Below are 15,767 nucleotides of genomic sequence, written 5' to 3'. Positions count from 1 at the left end.
TAACCAGCTCTTTAGTGGGTAACTCAGCATCACCTTTAGGAAGTTGGAGCTGTGTTAACATCTCAGGGCAGGGGAACCTTATGGAAGACAGCATAGGTCGTATAGGGACTGAAGATTTTCCTGTAACAACAGGAGATGCTGGTGGAGGAACATGTTCCCCTCACCGGTGCCTGCAGGGCCGGTTGCCTCTTTATCCCGCATCACGTACAGCCTGTGCTTCTCCAGGCGATAACAGATATTTAGACTCTGGAAGACACATTGTACCCAATAATATAATTTTCCTGGTGCTGGAGGTCAAATTTGGGGCTGAAACCCACTTTGACATCGGTGTCTCTATAAACGAAGAGTTTTCAAACCAGCTCCCCTAATGACTCTGATCTGTGTCTTTAAGCACCATAAATCAGGAGGTGCTGCCTCAGGGCTTTTCCGTGGAGGGAGGCAGAAGAGGAGTGAGTAACTGGGGTAATTCTAGCTAATGCTCCACTGAGATAATTTCTTTTCAAAACAGCTGGTGGGGATCACATTTTAAACTGGCTATTTGTCTGCCTAGTTATTGCAGCATGCGTCACGGGTTGGCTTAATACAAAGCAACAGAGATGATGCGATTCAGGACATTCAATCTCCCAGCTCCCTCCCTAATTACAGCTGTGCCTGGGCACAGATAAGAGCTCCAGCGTGCTGCAGGCAGGTGCAGTGCACCGCAGCCCTGGAGCTCTGCCACTGCTGTGGGAGAGCTCATGCGGGGCGAAGGGGTCCTATAAAGGGAGGGGATGATGAACAGGGCTGTGTTTTCTCCTTTTCCTCACTGCTGGTGCTCATCCTGGGCTTGCTGATGGAGATGGGGCAGCTCCTGGCTCTGAGCACAGCTTGCAGCCAGCGGTCTGCAAAGGAGACCTGCAGGATTTGGGTAACCCGAGGCAGGAGCCTGGGTTCTGCCTGCTTGCAGTGTCTGAGCTCTGCAGCCAGCCCTGGCTGGTGGGGATGGGGGTGAAGGAGACGTGTGCCCCTTCTCTGCAAGGCTGGTGTCGGGTCTGCCTCCCCATCCACCTCCCAGGGATGCAGGATGGGGTCCCTGCCTCTGCCTAGGGAGGGGGGTTCTGGCTGGGATGCTCTGCCTGCGGGATTACAGGCAGCATAAGGCTGTGAGGGAGCTGAGCAAGAAGTGCCTGTAGCAGAGCTGTGCAATGGAGTCTGCCTTTCCCCACCCCGCTATTTATCTAGGGTCCCCCAACACTCGGTTCTTCTGCTGAGTAACTTAGAAGACTAAAGCAGTGTCATCCCCCTTTTCTTGTGCTGATCTGCCAGGAAAATTTCAAACAAACAAAAAAATCTGTTCTAGATAAAAACAGTGGGGTTTTTCACATATTTTTCTTTTTTCTTTCTTTCTTTTTTTTTTTTTTCCCTCCAGTTAGAGATGGAAGTCTTTGCTGCAGAATCTCATTTTGGGAGAGTTTTGTGCAAAGCTGGCATCCCACCTGGAGCTGCAGCTTCTATTCCCATCTGATGTGCCCACCTAAGAGCCTTTTTCTCCCACCTCAGCTGGCAGGACGGCACCGAGACCCTAGCTGAGGAGCTGGGGTGTCGCACCACGAATGCCATTAGCAACACGGAGCTGCTGGAGCAGGTCTGGCTCTCCCAACCTGCAGAAGGTCACAGCAGTTGTTTGTGGCAGCCCAGGGAATTGAGCTGCGATATCCCACACCCTAACTGAGCATGCCAGTCACCAGCCTGGGCTTCCTCCCCTCTGGCCACCAGCTATTTCTGATGACAACGTACAGTCAGGACAAGGTGTGAACTGACATGGTATTGATTTGTTTCCAGACAAGAGAGATGAAAATGGATAGCAAAGTAACAGCATGAAAGATGTAGAGCTGGCAGCAGGTAAGGCTTTGTTACATCCATTTATTTACAAACTGGTCAAAAGCAGACATAGAGGCAAGACTGAGAAGTTGGGACAGCATGTAGTACATATGGCTTTTTATTCTCCAGTATATAATGAATCCATTAGTTAGGTTGAAATAATTAGCTTCTTATGGTGGTGGTTCCCATGCTGCACACAAACCAGGGATGAGTGCTGCCAGGCTTTTCCCTCCAGCTGTCTGTATGGAGCACAGCAGAGACTGTTCTCTGTATCAGACATGCCTCCTTTCTTTCAGTCACCTGGGCTTTGGCAAAATCAAAGTCTGTCCTATTGTTTTCTGCTTTCCCCCTAAGTCATCTTGCCTTTGTCAGAGTATCGAATTAAAGCCTAGTGGATCAGCTCCTTTGAAAAGCCTAAATCAGCAAGGCAAAGCAACAACACACAAGTCCCAGAGATGGGACCAGGCCGAGCAGGGAAGAGATGCAGGAGAAACTTCTGAGCAGGATGACAGGCATGGTGCTGGTGGAAAATTTACAGCCTCAGGCTTGGGCTCTGGGCCCCCTTTTTATTACATTTTACACCGAGCAAGCTAGATTGAGTTACCATTGCATTTTCATCTGCTCTATCAGAGCTGCTTTCAGATCCAAAGACCATGGGGTTAGAAAGAGGGAGCCACAGAGATGTCGGTTCTGGCCGTCAGCAAATACATCAGATATATAAATAAAGAGCAGGTGATATTTCATAAGCTTAGAATGGGATTTAGCTGTCCAGCAGAGTCCGGAAGAAAAGGAGCACAGCTAGCATTTCCCCAGTCCCCAGGACTGTATAACTTAGATGAATCTCCACTTTTCTTTTGTCCCTGGATAATAGAGGCATTTCTAAGCTATGTTTGCTGGCTCCTCCATCATCCTGCCTTTACCAGTGCAGAATGGCTGCTGGCAAAGCTGGCAGCGTGGAGGCAAGCCTGGACAGTGAGATTTTAATAGCTGGTTTCCAGAATAACAGTCATGGCTCTGGGGTTTGGAAGGAGAACTAATTTGGGCTCAGGGCTTTGCGTGGTGATGTACAAATGTTTCTGTACAAATGAAGGTGCAGAAAAAGAGGAACATACTCTAGAGCTACTTGCAAGTGGATATGCCTCCTCTGGCAGGATGAAATGGGTCTTCAGTGGTTGCACACATATTTTTATGGCTTCTTGACTTCGAAAGATTAAAGCTGGTGAATGCTGGTAGATATGGACCAGTCACCACTGACTGGGTAAGTGTTGGGCTTCGTGCAGCAGGTATCAGGAGATACAGCCTCAGCCAGAGAATATTGTGCAAAGGAGTTTTTATTAAAGAAGAATAGCACATGGATGCTATTACACTTTGAGCCATGGTGAAATTGCCCACGGGTTTTTGGCCAGGCTCTGCCTCGGATGCAGGAGGGGAGGGTGCAGATGTCTCCAGGGCACTGGCTGCAGCCTTCTGCTGCAGTCTGAAGGGCTGGGTGACATGGGCTGCTATCCAAAAAGCAACAGAGCCAGTGTGCTTCTTAGATTATGGACCTTCTCCTTATTTTCTAGAGATAGTTTTTCACAGAAGTTATCTCCTCAGCCCCTAACCCCCTTCAATAGTCAGGATTTTTGGCAGCAAAGGAAACTGGGCAGAAAGCAGTTATTTCCCTTGGGGGAATTCAGAACTTCCCTCCCACCTGCCATCATTCTGGAGCCAGAGCAGCTCAGCTGCTAGAGAAATGGCTCCTCTTTATTAGGAGACTTTACCCAAAACAGCAAAATGTTGCAAAATAGGGACAGAGCATTTCATATGGACAAAACCAAAATGGTTCTTGATTATTATTTCCCCCCTCCCTAGTTTTACCAGTGTTTCAAGCAGTCTAACTGCATGGGAGGAGATCCCAGCCTGTGACAGAGGGTGGGAATCTTGCAGGCACTACATTTGTCCAAGTTTCTCACCACCTCACTTCCAGGGATGTCTCTCAGAGTACAGGCTCATAGCAGCTCTGGTCCAGGCTGTCAATCCACAGCTGGTCACTATGATGGTACTAACTGGTTTTTGTTCTTCTCAACACCAAGCTGGAGGGAAATGGTCAATATGCTGGAGGACAAAGCTGCCATTTTTGAAGGATCTCCACAGACTGGAGGCATGAGCTCACAGGAAACTCATGAAATTCAACAGAGGCAAACCCGAAGTTTTGCTTCTGGGAGGGACTGAGCCCTGTAATAGGACAGGCTGGGGTCAACTTTTCTAGGCAGCTTTGCAGAAAAGGGGATTCTAGTGAACAACAAGCTGAAAAGGAGCTGGCAGTGAGTCTTTGCTGCAGAGATGAGCTGGGCTGTATGAGCAGGAGTGTAGCCAGCAGGCTGGGGGCAGTGACTATTCCCCAAATAGAGGGGGCTGCACTGGAGTATAGCAACCAGTTTGGGGCTCTCCAGGACAAGAAAAACATTGACATAGTAGAGTAAGTCCAGTGAGTGCCACCAAGATGGGGTGGGGGGAATCCAGTGCATGTGATGTACAGGAGAGGCTTGACAACTGGGTTTCTTCAGCCTTGAGAAAAAGGCTAAGTCGAGATGTTATTGTTGTCTACAACTGGCTGATGGAAGGATATAGAAAAGATGGAGCCAAATTCTTCTCCAAGGTGCATGGCAATAGGACAACAGGCTGGAACATAGAAAAGTAAGGTTGGAGATTAAGAAAGAAGTTTTTCACCTTGCCCTGGTGAGAAACTGGCAGGACAAGCTGCCTGGCATTGGACTGGAGGCCTCCAGAGGTCCCTTCTAACCTACATGTTTCTCTAGATCTCAGAATTAAATTCCCTGGTAGACCCAGCTGCCTGTAGTCACTCCTTTTCCAGTGCAGAAAAAGATGGTGTTATGATGTTTCCTTTTATTTGCTTGAATGATTTCACACATGGCGCTTCACCCCTGCCCTCTCTCCTGCTCTGCGTCAAAGTTCTCCTATTCCAAGGCAGCGTTGCTGCAAGTTTTGTTGTTCCCAGGCTCCCTTCCTATCCCTTATCTTCTCTCTTAGAAAAGAGCTTCCCCTTGTATCTCTTCACTTCTCCCCTCCCCACACTCGTACTGCCCTTTACTCTCCCATTTCAGTTCCCCTTTAGCCCACTACTCCCTTCCTAAGCACGGGCCATGTGGGCACGTTCGTTAGACCCTTTAGAAGCAGGGTGGAGTTTACAGTCTTCAGCTGGGCCTGTCCTGCCCTGCTGTGCACAGGGTACGAGATGTCCAGGGAGTTGCCAAGCCCATCCTGGCAGCGTCGACAGTGGGAGCTGCCTGGAGCATCTGGTCCCAAACCTGCCACAGGTGGGACCTGCGCAGCCTCAGTGACGCCCTCCCTGCTCAACCCTCCTCTCTGCTAGGCAGGTTGTCCTGGGGTCTTGCCTGGTCTGGCTGGTCCCTCTGCCGATTAGTCCATCCTCTGATCTAAGTTTGGCTGTATCACCAGATGCCAATGTAGAAACCGAGCCATCCTCTCACCCACCTGCTCCCTCCCAAGTCCTGTATTTAATCTCTGGCTTTCAGCTTTGAGTTGCAATATTTGCTTGGGCTGTAAGCCATCTACTCTGCCCTCACCAGTGTGTGGTGGCAGCAGCTGGTTTAGCAGAACTACTGAGGCCCTTTTATGACCTTTGCTATGCTTCTACAGACAGAGCTGAGTTTGGCATCCTGTAATCAGTCAAGTTTAATATGGCTTCTCTACTTGCAATTTGTCATGGCTTTATCAGAACATCTGTATCCCTGCCTCTTATTAAGCCCTTAGAAAAATAGAAGTATCTAATGCCTGAATAGTTTTAAATTTGGAAGCAGAGTGGGAGTAGATGGAAGAAAATACATCCCCCCTTCATGTAATCATCAGAGGAGGACAGTTCTGAACAATGACCAGATCGTCCTCACACCGATGATGACAGCAATTTCAGACTTATCGCACCCCAGCACTATATTAAGGCACTGAGATTACATTGTTATTCATTAGCACAACATCTGCTGAAAATCAACATGGGGAAGACTGGTGTAGGTGCCAAAAAGCTTTATGATGGGACAGAGAAAATACTCCTCCACAGGGAGAATAATGTCTTTGCTCTCCTGGATGTTGCTTGCTGCCGATGCTCCACAGGAGCCATAAACAAAGCGATGCAGCCACTTGCCTCAAGCTGGTGAGGACATCGGTCACTGAGATCAGCAGGTCTCAGGTCTGCCCAACCATGTGGTCTTGGGTGAGTCTCCTCTCTTTTTCTTGCCTACTCCAAGTGGTCTCTTGCTATTGTAGGCACAGCCCCTTCCATGTCATATCAAGTTTAATGCATGTCACTAGGGATCTTTCCATGACATAGGACAAAGATCCCATCTCCTATATCTTGAAGTTCTAAAATATTCCCCGGCTGGCCAGTCTCAACCCATTCATACCAAAATACTTTGATTCATAACAAACCCAGCCTGGCGTAGGAACTTCTTGCCATTTATCCTGCCTGGCATTGAGATCTGCTTTGCCCTGGCTGCCCCAAAAGAACCTCAACTTTCTCAGTTTCCTCTGATAGATGAACCAAACTTGTGGATAACTTTAGGAGTGACTTGCTGATTTGGTTCCCTGCCTGGCATGGCCTGGTTAGTACCTAATCTCCATGGCCCTTCTTGTTCATAGCCTGGAGGAATACTTCATTGCAGTATATTTGCTGATTCTCATGTTTAGCAGTTGCAGCAGCATTAAGTAATTGTTTAGAACCACTACTTTGATTTTTACAAGCAATTTAAGTTATCCAGAGTACAAAGAATCAGGAACAGTGGGGCTGTAAGGGTTTTTCATGGTCTTGTTGGGCTCTGAACTGTGAAGATCTCCTGGAACTGCAATGGTGGTGGATTTTTTTTCTATCTTAAGTATGCAGTTCCAGAAGCTGTGCTGCACTTCTGAAGGTGATATCTGAGTCTCTCCAGTCATCACAATCTGTGGCAGCCCATGATTTGATTTCATACAGCATATGGATGATTTAGGGGATGAGGAGCATTTCTGTCAGGCATTGTGTTGATGTGTGGCTCTGCATGATAGTTCAGAAATCCAGTGCAGCCTTCTTCAAGCTGCCCTGCTTCTACTCAGGAGCCACTGATGCTGATCTGCAGAACCTTAGTTCAAGGAGCTTTCCAAGGACCATTTTAGCAGCTAGTGTGAACCATCCATCAGTGCTCCTGTCTTCACTCTAACTTGCTCCATTCTGGGTTGCCTTAATTCGGTTATGATGAAATTTAGAGGAACTGCTCCTGACAAATGAGACTTTCTCTAGTGGGTTGCTTCTTTAAACCGTTAACACATGCTTAAATATTGTCAGAGTTTACAATGAGAACATTTACATTCTCAGAGATCCTTCATTATCAAAGGCAGCTGCTGGCATGCGGCGGATTTCTGCTACCCAACAGTGCATCAGTGTGAGGGTATCCTCGCACTGATCATCAACTCCAAGCATGTTAAGAGAATTATAGGACAGATGGCTACCGCCCTTGAAAAGTAGCTTGAGGTTATAATAGCAGGGGTGGTTAAAAGTTCACAGGCAGAAGAGGAAAGAGATGGAGATGCAGAATGGACAATGCTGCTTTAAGACTTCTCCACGTTTCACATGGATCCCAAGGAGCTTTGGTTTTCAAAGAAAGGTCTTGCAGTGAGAGCAAAGGTTTTATGCAACTCCTCTTTCAGAGCATATGCCTGGCAGCCATTTTAACTAAGCTTGTCCTGCAAAGAAAAGAACTCCCAATAAATTACCTTTCTGCTCCTCCCAACCTTTCCAGCATCAGTTTCCACGGGTGTTGTTGTGACAAGTCTCTCTGGAGAGCACCAAGAACTCTGATTGCAAATACTCATTAATTGATTCACTGGGACAAAGGAAGCATCCAATCCAATTAGAGATAAATAATTTATGTCATCGAACGCTGAGATTGGGACACTATCGATCAAAGGCAAAAAAGGAGATGACAGCTGTTCCTGTTGTCAGTGTTATGGAACCTGAACTGAGATGATGATCCTTCAGCAGCGCCTGGGAGTGGCAGGGGACCACCAGTCTGAGTTGAACCATCTGAGGTCTCCACACACCACAGAGGTGACCATTTTTATTCTTTAATCCTTAGCCTCTGATCACACCAAGGGCCTTGAAACCCATAGAGCTCCTGAAGGTTTTAAAAGACGCCTACCTCAGGTATAACATAGGTTTCAGGAGGTAACAACAGGAGGCAACTTTTTTCCATGGGACCTCACAGACCAACCTCCTTAATTTTCAAATAGCCATTGGTCCTCCTGCTAAGCCCATACCCTGCAGAGAAATTAAATGTCTACTCCAGAAGCACCAGGGAGGAACTCAGTTGTAGTGATGGGATGGGGTAAGAAATAGTTCTACTACAACTTTGTGGCTTTGTGCCTCCAGATGACATGAGAAGCAGCAAGAGGGAAAGTCCTAATGAAAATGCAAGTCTTTGCCACGTGTCGGCAGAAGACACTTGCGCCTGCTTGGAAGGTGCAGGCCAGACCACTGTACAGTGTGCACATCCAATGCAAACAGCTACAAAGTGCTTTTGGAAGACTGAAGAACCCGTTGCTTCCTCATTTTCCTTTAATTCTCAACTTTGTACTAAGCAGCTAAGGGAGGAGGAGTGTGATCTTGATATCCTTTGGTATATAAAAATCCTAATTTTGCTTTAATTCTCAACCTTTGCTCTACATGGAGTGCTGAGGGAGAAGGAGAATGGATTGGGTATATAAAAAGAAAGAAAGAGGAGGAAGAAAGCACAGTTCCCCTGGTGACTTTTCCAGGCCAGTCAGGAGAAGATGGCCTCACACGATCACAGGCTCGTAGAATGGTTTGGGTTGGAAGGAACCTTAAAGACCATCTGGTTCCAACCCCCTGCCATGAGCAGGGACGCCTTCCACTAGACCCGGTTGCCCAAAGCGCCGTCCAACCTGGCCTTGAGCCCTCCCAAGGACGGGGCACCCACGGCCTCTCTGGGCAAGCTGTATGAGAGAAGAAAACCCTGTGGCAGTGTCTCCCCCTCCCCGTGCCCAGAGGCGGGTCCCTCGGCCGGCCCTCGGTGCCCCGGCCCCTCACCGGCCCGCTCCCCACGCACCCGCGGCCTCCCTGGGCTGGGGACACCAGGAGGGGCAGAGGAGCCCAGACACAGTTGCCGAAGCACCAAACGAGAGAGAGGGAAGGGAGCTGTACTGTTGCTTTCTTGGTTTGTTGATGGTGGGTTTTTTTAGTTTGTTATTGCCCAATCTTGAAAAGAACTAACGAAGCGGGCAGAAGGGGCCTTCGCGCTGGAGGCCAGCACTTCTCCCTGGCAGACCCGCGGTCTTCTGCTTCTCCAGAGGAATGGCTGGCTCTCTTGGCAGCTCTCCGTGATCTCCTGTTGTTCTTCCTGTGCCGCCACGGAGGGTCTGGCTCGGTCTCCAACCTCCCGTCGCGCGGCCTCCTCGTCCTCAGGCCGAAGAAGCCCCCCTCCAGGCCCCGGGGAGCTCGGTGGCCCTCGGGGGGCCTTCCCCCGGCGCAGCACCCCGGCGGAAGCCATGAGGTCGGGTGGGGGCCCGGAGCTCATCGGGCGCGGAACAGAAGGGGGTGAGGCAGCTCGTGGCGTCAGGAGGCCACTGCGGTGGTTGTGCAAAGAACCGTCACGGCTGCGCGGGCGGCTGGGGGCCTGCGGCCTTCCACCCGACTGCGGGAGGAAGAGGAGGGTCGGGGCGGGCTGAGGGCCCCTTGCCTGGGGATCGCTCCCCTCCCCCGTGTCCATTCCTGATGGAGGGACATTTCAGGGATTGGGTCTGAAACGTGAGCAGAGGTTTTATTTGAGGAGGGCCAGAATTGTTTGGACTCTACCCACCCATCTTTTTCAGCATGGCCGAGGGATTGTTAAAAATCTACATGATCCAGATGGAGACTTACCACCAACTTTGGTGGAATTTGGATCAGGGCCAATGTGAGTCGATCCTTACAGATCTCGGGGAGAAAAGGGGAAACATTGCAAGGTCCAACTGGTCCAGAGATGTGAGGATCGTTCAGCTGACATCCCCCTGGAATGAGCGCATGGTTATTTCAGGCAAAGGCAATCTGCTATTTCCACTCCTGAACATTTATTTGGGTCAGGGTGGGAAAATCCGATTTACTTGCCAATGTCCCACTGGGGTGGTAAAAATATAAATACCACATATTATTATGTGTGTATTCTGAAAAGTGGTTAGCGACTGTGTTTATTACATTTGGCCACTCGCAGGGAGTTATTCTCTCTCTGCCCCCTCCCCTAAATTCACATGCTTACACTGAATACTAGTCCTGCTGGGACCTGTAAAACCGCTGCAGTGGGATGGAGCCAGAGCGATCCCGTACCCAGCTCTTTGCAGGGCTTCCCACAGCACAGTCTGCAGAGAGGAAACATCTTTCCACACTGATGGTTCTACCTGGCTGAGTCACTGCACGGAGGTGGTGCAATGTTTTCCCAGTGCTAAAGCTACATCATCTGTTCAGGGACCCATTTCACGCCGTAACTGCCAAGGATGTGTGCTGTTCGCAGCATCACCCCTGGACCCTTATCTCCAACAGGAGCAGGCCATGTATTTTGTCCATGCAGTGCTGAGTTTGACCTGTGATGGATCAAGTAAGGTGGAGAGTAAAGAGGATGAGTGCTATGAAGGTGTTGTTACCATCACACTTCATTAGCAGAATACATTGCTTATTTCTCAGGATGGGTGCCAATAGAGCCCTGGACATGATTCACATTTGGCTACTGGGAAAATGAAGGGGTGCTTTACCAGCTGTATGTGTGAAGCCACACGACATCTTGAATTACAGCAACTATCAATCCATCCCAAAACTCAAGTGTTTTGTGCAGAGCACTGCTTACAGACTCAGGTCTCAGCCTCCTCCCAGTCCTGGACAGTCAGAGAACTGCAAGAACCTATTGCACTTTTGGCAGTCCTAGGAATGGATCAGATCCACGCTGCTCCAGCCCTAGAATGCGTCATCTCCATCCAAGAGCTACAACTGCCCATCCCAGCGCTGTTCCTGGATGTATCTTTCCACTAGAGGAAACTTCAGCTGGAGAAGGTGGCCCTTCTAACCTTTGTAGCCAAAAAGATGTGATTCCACCTTGCTTTCTGGGTGTTACGTAGGACAAACACAGCATATCATGAGGCAGGGCCACTGTTGCTTTCAAAGTGAGATTTAAATTTGTTCTGTGACTTATGTACCTTGATCCTGTAGAGAGGGTTGGGTTGTGTTTGCAGACTAGGTGGCCTCTGAACTGGATGGATAGTCCAAAATATCCTGGTTTTGGCTACTCAGCACTGCCAGTGGATTGGTGCCTCTCATCCAGCCCTACATTCCCGACTCTGGGCCAGAGCCCTTCACAGTTGGCTTCTCAAGCCCCAGAACTGCCTTATAAACTACACTGGATCTTATTAATTTGAATCCGTGCCATCCCCTTCTCTCATTTACCACTTACGGCAGGGGGCTTTGGTTGTGTGTGTGTCAGCATCAGGGCACTGTGAGTTCAAGGCTCCTGCCTTATGTTGGCTGAACTCTCGTGCCTCTGCAGATTGGGACTGGTCTGGCATTCTTCAGGCAGGAAAAAGGTAGTTCTGATACGCTGGTGCTGTCAAAGAGCATCAGCATTTGTGTTATAGCAACACCTAGGAGTCCTGCTGGGTTAAAACCACCAGCATGAGCAACTGTGAAGAACACACAAGCTCCTGCTCCCAAGGAAGGTTATGTCTTTCTAGCTAGTGAAGTCCTTCGTATTTACTCCCTAATGCAGCTCGAGGCAACAATCAGTTCCTCAAGTCTTCTGCAAGCACAGCAGCCCCATCTCCAGCAATGCACAGCAATCCAAGGTGAAAGAGCTGCCAAGATACAAATAAAATGCGATCCTTGCATCCGTGTTCACAGCATCTGTTGCAGACCAGTGGCTGCGTGCAAGCTGTTGGTGCCGAAACAAGACACAAAGGCACTCCATCACCCACCCACGCTGATGATGCTGCATTTAGCTCGCATTCAACGTGCTCTGTGGAGCAGTGAAAGGCATAAAAGCAAAGGAAAGTCATCTCCCAGTGTGACCTTGGGCTCGCAGGACCCCATGGACGTGCTCCCTTTTCTTCTGCAGCAAAAGCTGGCATGCACACTTCCAGATAACAGCTTTTACCAAGAAAATCCAGTACCTTTAGGAGGAGCTGAAAGGTCTAAAAAGCAGGTGCTGTGCAAAGAAGACAGCAGAGCCCACAAATGGAGAGTTCCCTCGCAGGCAGATGGGAAACACATTTTGCTAAAAGGAAAGAGGGCTGGAGGAAGTTTGCTCACACCAAGGTAGTGTTGGTTACAGAGCTCATTGATTTGCATATTTTGTGACTTAGTGCACATCTCCGTAATGTTAGCTCACCCACTTCCTTCCCCAGCCTCCAAGGAATTGCTTGTTATTTGTATTCGCGGCTAATTAAAACCTCTCCAAGCTCAACCCCCTGATTACGGAGAGAGGGCTGAGACCACAAGCAGACCACAGTGGAGGATGCCACAGCCCACAGGCTGACCCCACGCCACTCTGCAGACCCCACGTTTGCAGTTAGGACATTATTTACTCTGATACTAGCAACGTTCTCTTAAAATATATTGAAGGAGAGATTGGGAAAATGAAGTGTATAAGATTTATCCTGCACTAGAGGATTTCAGCATCCAAGAAAGCCAGAGCGTCCAGTCCCTCAGACTTAATAGAAACCTCCTGCTTTATTAATGTTGCCTTATTTTTTTTTTTTCACTTGTCCACAGGTCCTGGGCAGAAAGTCAAAGCTGTATTTGAGGAGCTTTCCTGGAGGTTTTCATTAATAACAGGGCCAGGGAATCCACTGCAAATGTAAAAATAATAGATTTGAGAGCCCTAAAAGGATGGAGATTTACTCACTGTGGAAATATTAGGGAGAAACTGGGAGTGGGAGGTTCCCATGACTCGGTGTTGCCTGTCTGTGAGCTTTGAAAGCCGCCTGAAGGCCAAGGAGATGTTGGGGAATGGGAGCAGGAGGGAAGGTTGCCTCCGAGCGGCATGGACTGGCAGCTGCTACTGCTCTGCTGAGCACCAATCTTCCACTGCTGGTGGATGTGCCTGCACTTAGGAGCATTTCTGGGTCCTTCTCAGCTTAAAGAGAAAAGGAATAGGTGGATAGTGAGCTTGCATCAACTAGGTCTTGTTAACCCCTTGGAGATGAAGGTCCAGGGTGATGCTGATGCTCAGCAAGTCAGAAGGGACACATAGAAATGTAGGTAGGAGAGAGGGATGCTGCTTGATGCCAGACAAGGCCAACAGTGTCCAGTTCTTGTGGGCTCATGACCATGTCTTCTCCTTTTGAGCAACTCTTGCCAGCAGAGCCAGTGCTGCTCCTGCACCCCACAGTTAACACCTGGCCTTGTTGTCACCTCCTCATGCTGGTTTGCTACACAGGAAAAGGTGACACCGTGTCTGGATCAGTCCCTGGTCCCTGGAAAGGTGCATCAGGATGGGAGGGAGAACGGGAGACTGTTTCCCAGCTCTCTTCCTCAGCAAAAGATGTGTCAGCCCCAGTGCTTGAGGATTTATAACCTGTGGCTCAGCCTGCAGCGCGGGGGCCCTGCAAAGGCTGCAGGTACCACAGGCTCTGCAGGGGCACAGCCCCCTCTCCTTCCAGTGCTGCCTGTGGAGCACCCATTTCTCCTGGCTTTTGTGGTACCAACTCCACGGATAGATTTTCATTTGGCTTTTTGTCCTGCCAGCTCCATCTGGAGCTGTTCCTCAGCCCCGGCTCTCTCTGCCTGGAAAGGGGGGCGTGTGGCTGTGCCCCCTCTCCCGCTGCTGGCAGGAGAGGCTGTGCTCTTCCTCCAGGTGCTACTGCTCTGCCAGGACTGGTCATCCCTGGTGACACACGCCACCCATGTGCTGCTGTAGCCCTGCCCGTGCCTGCAAGGACTGGATCTGATCTGCTCCCATTTATGACAGTATCACTTCAGAGTAAGACTGTCCATCCCAATGCTGTCCTTTGGGGGAGCTGGATTCAACCCCTGACAAGGAGGAAGAAAAATCAGAGGTGGCATTCAAAATTTTTCAATTTGAATGGGAGAAGACTTTCAGGACAGTTCCCTCTGATCTGTGGACTAGTCTTGATGCACCATACGTTTGGGAGAGGACGCTGCTGTTCTGGTGCCAGGTAATGCTCTTCTGTTTTGACACCCACCAAGGCTTTGTTTTGAGACATTTTTGAACTCTGTCAGGTTTCTGTGAACCCTGCAACCATCTGGCTTTGAAACCTGCAAGTTGCACAGTCTTGGGGTGCAAGGTGGAAGGGTATTTCAGTTTGGGCACTCCCATCCCTGCTCCAGCAGCGGCACCGCTGATGGTGTGACCCAGCTGAGGATGTCTCTGCTGAGAAGCCTCATTTTGCAGAGTCATTACTAGGAACCCTGACAACCATCAGCATTTCCAAACCTGAATATAGATAAATTTAGTACCAGGTGAGAGGTGGGTGACAGGGTCTCAGCTTGAGCTGAGCCCATGTGCAGGAGCTGCTGCAAGGAAAGAGCCTCTTTTCCTCAATGACAGGTTGCTTGAAGGGTTTGCATTCCCTGCTCCACATCAAATTATAGTAAACAGAGTGCAGTCTACTAAACTTTATTGTGATCAGTTGTATTTACTGGTGAAAAACGAGTTTAAAATGGGTACAGATCATTACGAAAAGAGGACCACAGCCTTTCACTCTGTGCCAGTACATGCAAAGAGACGCCTGTGTGGAGAGCAGAGCTGCTGCAAAAGAGCTAAAACACACAAGCACTGTGCTTCCAGCCAGCCAAGAGCTCTGGCCACCAGCAGCCTGGGAGGCAGAGGGAGGGAAAAGTAATTTTTTTTTACCAGCTAGGAAAAAATGGCAGGGGAGCCTATGGATTCAGATGGAGACTGGCTGCAGGGTCGGATGCCAAAAGAGCCTTCCCAGGGCTGCTGGTCAGGCCCCTGACAGCCCTGGTACCCTGGGAGGCAGCAGCCAGCCCTGCAGCCTGCCAGCGAAGCACTTCAGCTCCTCCACAGCTTTTCAACAGCTCTGTAGCCCCCCAGCCCCAGCCCGCTGCGCTGGTGGGCCGGGGGGCTGGAGGCATTTTCCCAGCACTCTAATCTAACAGCACCAGTGGGAATGTTTACAGCACGCTGCCACTTGAGGGCTTATCGGCCTCCCTCCCTATCTCCCACCGCCCCGGCCTGATAAACGGAGGGGCTGGTGGCACCCGGGGGATGCACCCAGAGCAGGGGATGGAGCTGGGGACCGGCCAGGCACAAAGCCAGCAGGGCTGGGGTGCTTCTCCCGTGAGACCCCCTCCGTGTCCATGAGGTTGTGGTGGCTGGGAAGCAGCAGAGCCGAGCCCTCGCCAAAGGTTTGTGCTTGGGAGCAACCAGCTTCCAGGCCTGGGGCAAAGGGAACGTCCCGGGGAGGCGAGACAGGGTATATTGTGGGAACAAGGAAATGCATCACCGTGAAAATTAGAGGCACAGTGGAGAGAGTGGCTCTAATTTCTAGCAAGGTGGAAATCAACTGCTGACACCTGCCTATCTTGGGGAGGAGGATGTTTTCCCTAAATTAGTCTAATCAGCAGGGGATAAAAGGCAGCTCACCTGGGGCTGTGCCTTCCTGCTTTGTGTTGGAGGGGTGGTGCTGAACTGTGATAGCTTGTGTGCATCTGTCATATATCCTGGATGCTAAAGGTGCCTCCTCTCACCCACCTGCAATGAGAGCAGAAAAGTTCAAAAAGACTTTTTTTTGTGTGGGGGAGTTGGTATTTGTTTGTGGGATTTTTGGGTTTGTTTTTTGTTTTGTGTTTTTTTTTTGTTGTTGTTTTGGTTTGGTTTTTTTTTTTTTTTTTTAATCCT

This window comes from Tyto alba, unplaced genomic scaffold (assembly GCF_018691265.1).
Source record: "Tyto alba isolate M040663 unplaced genomic scaffold, T.alba_DEE_v4.0 Super-Scaffold_44, whole genome shotgun sequence".
NCBI lineage: Eukaryota > Metazoa > Chordata > Aves > Strigiformes > Tytonidae > Tyto > Tyto alba.
The sequence above is the reverse complement of the archived record's forward strand: the minus strand, read 5'-3'. Positions refer to the sequence as shown.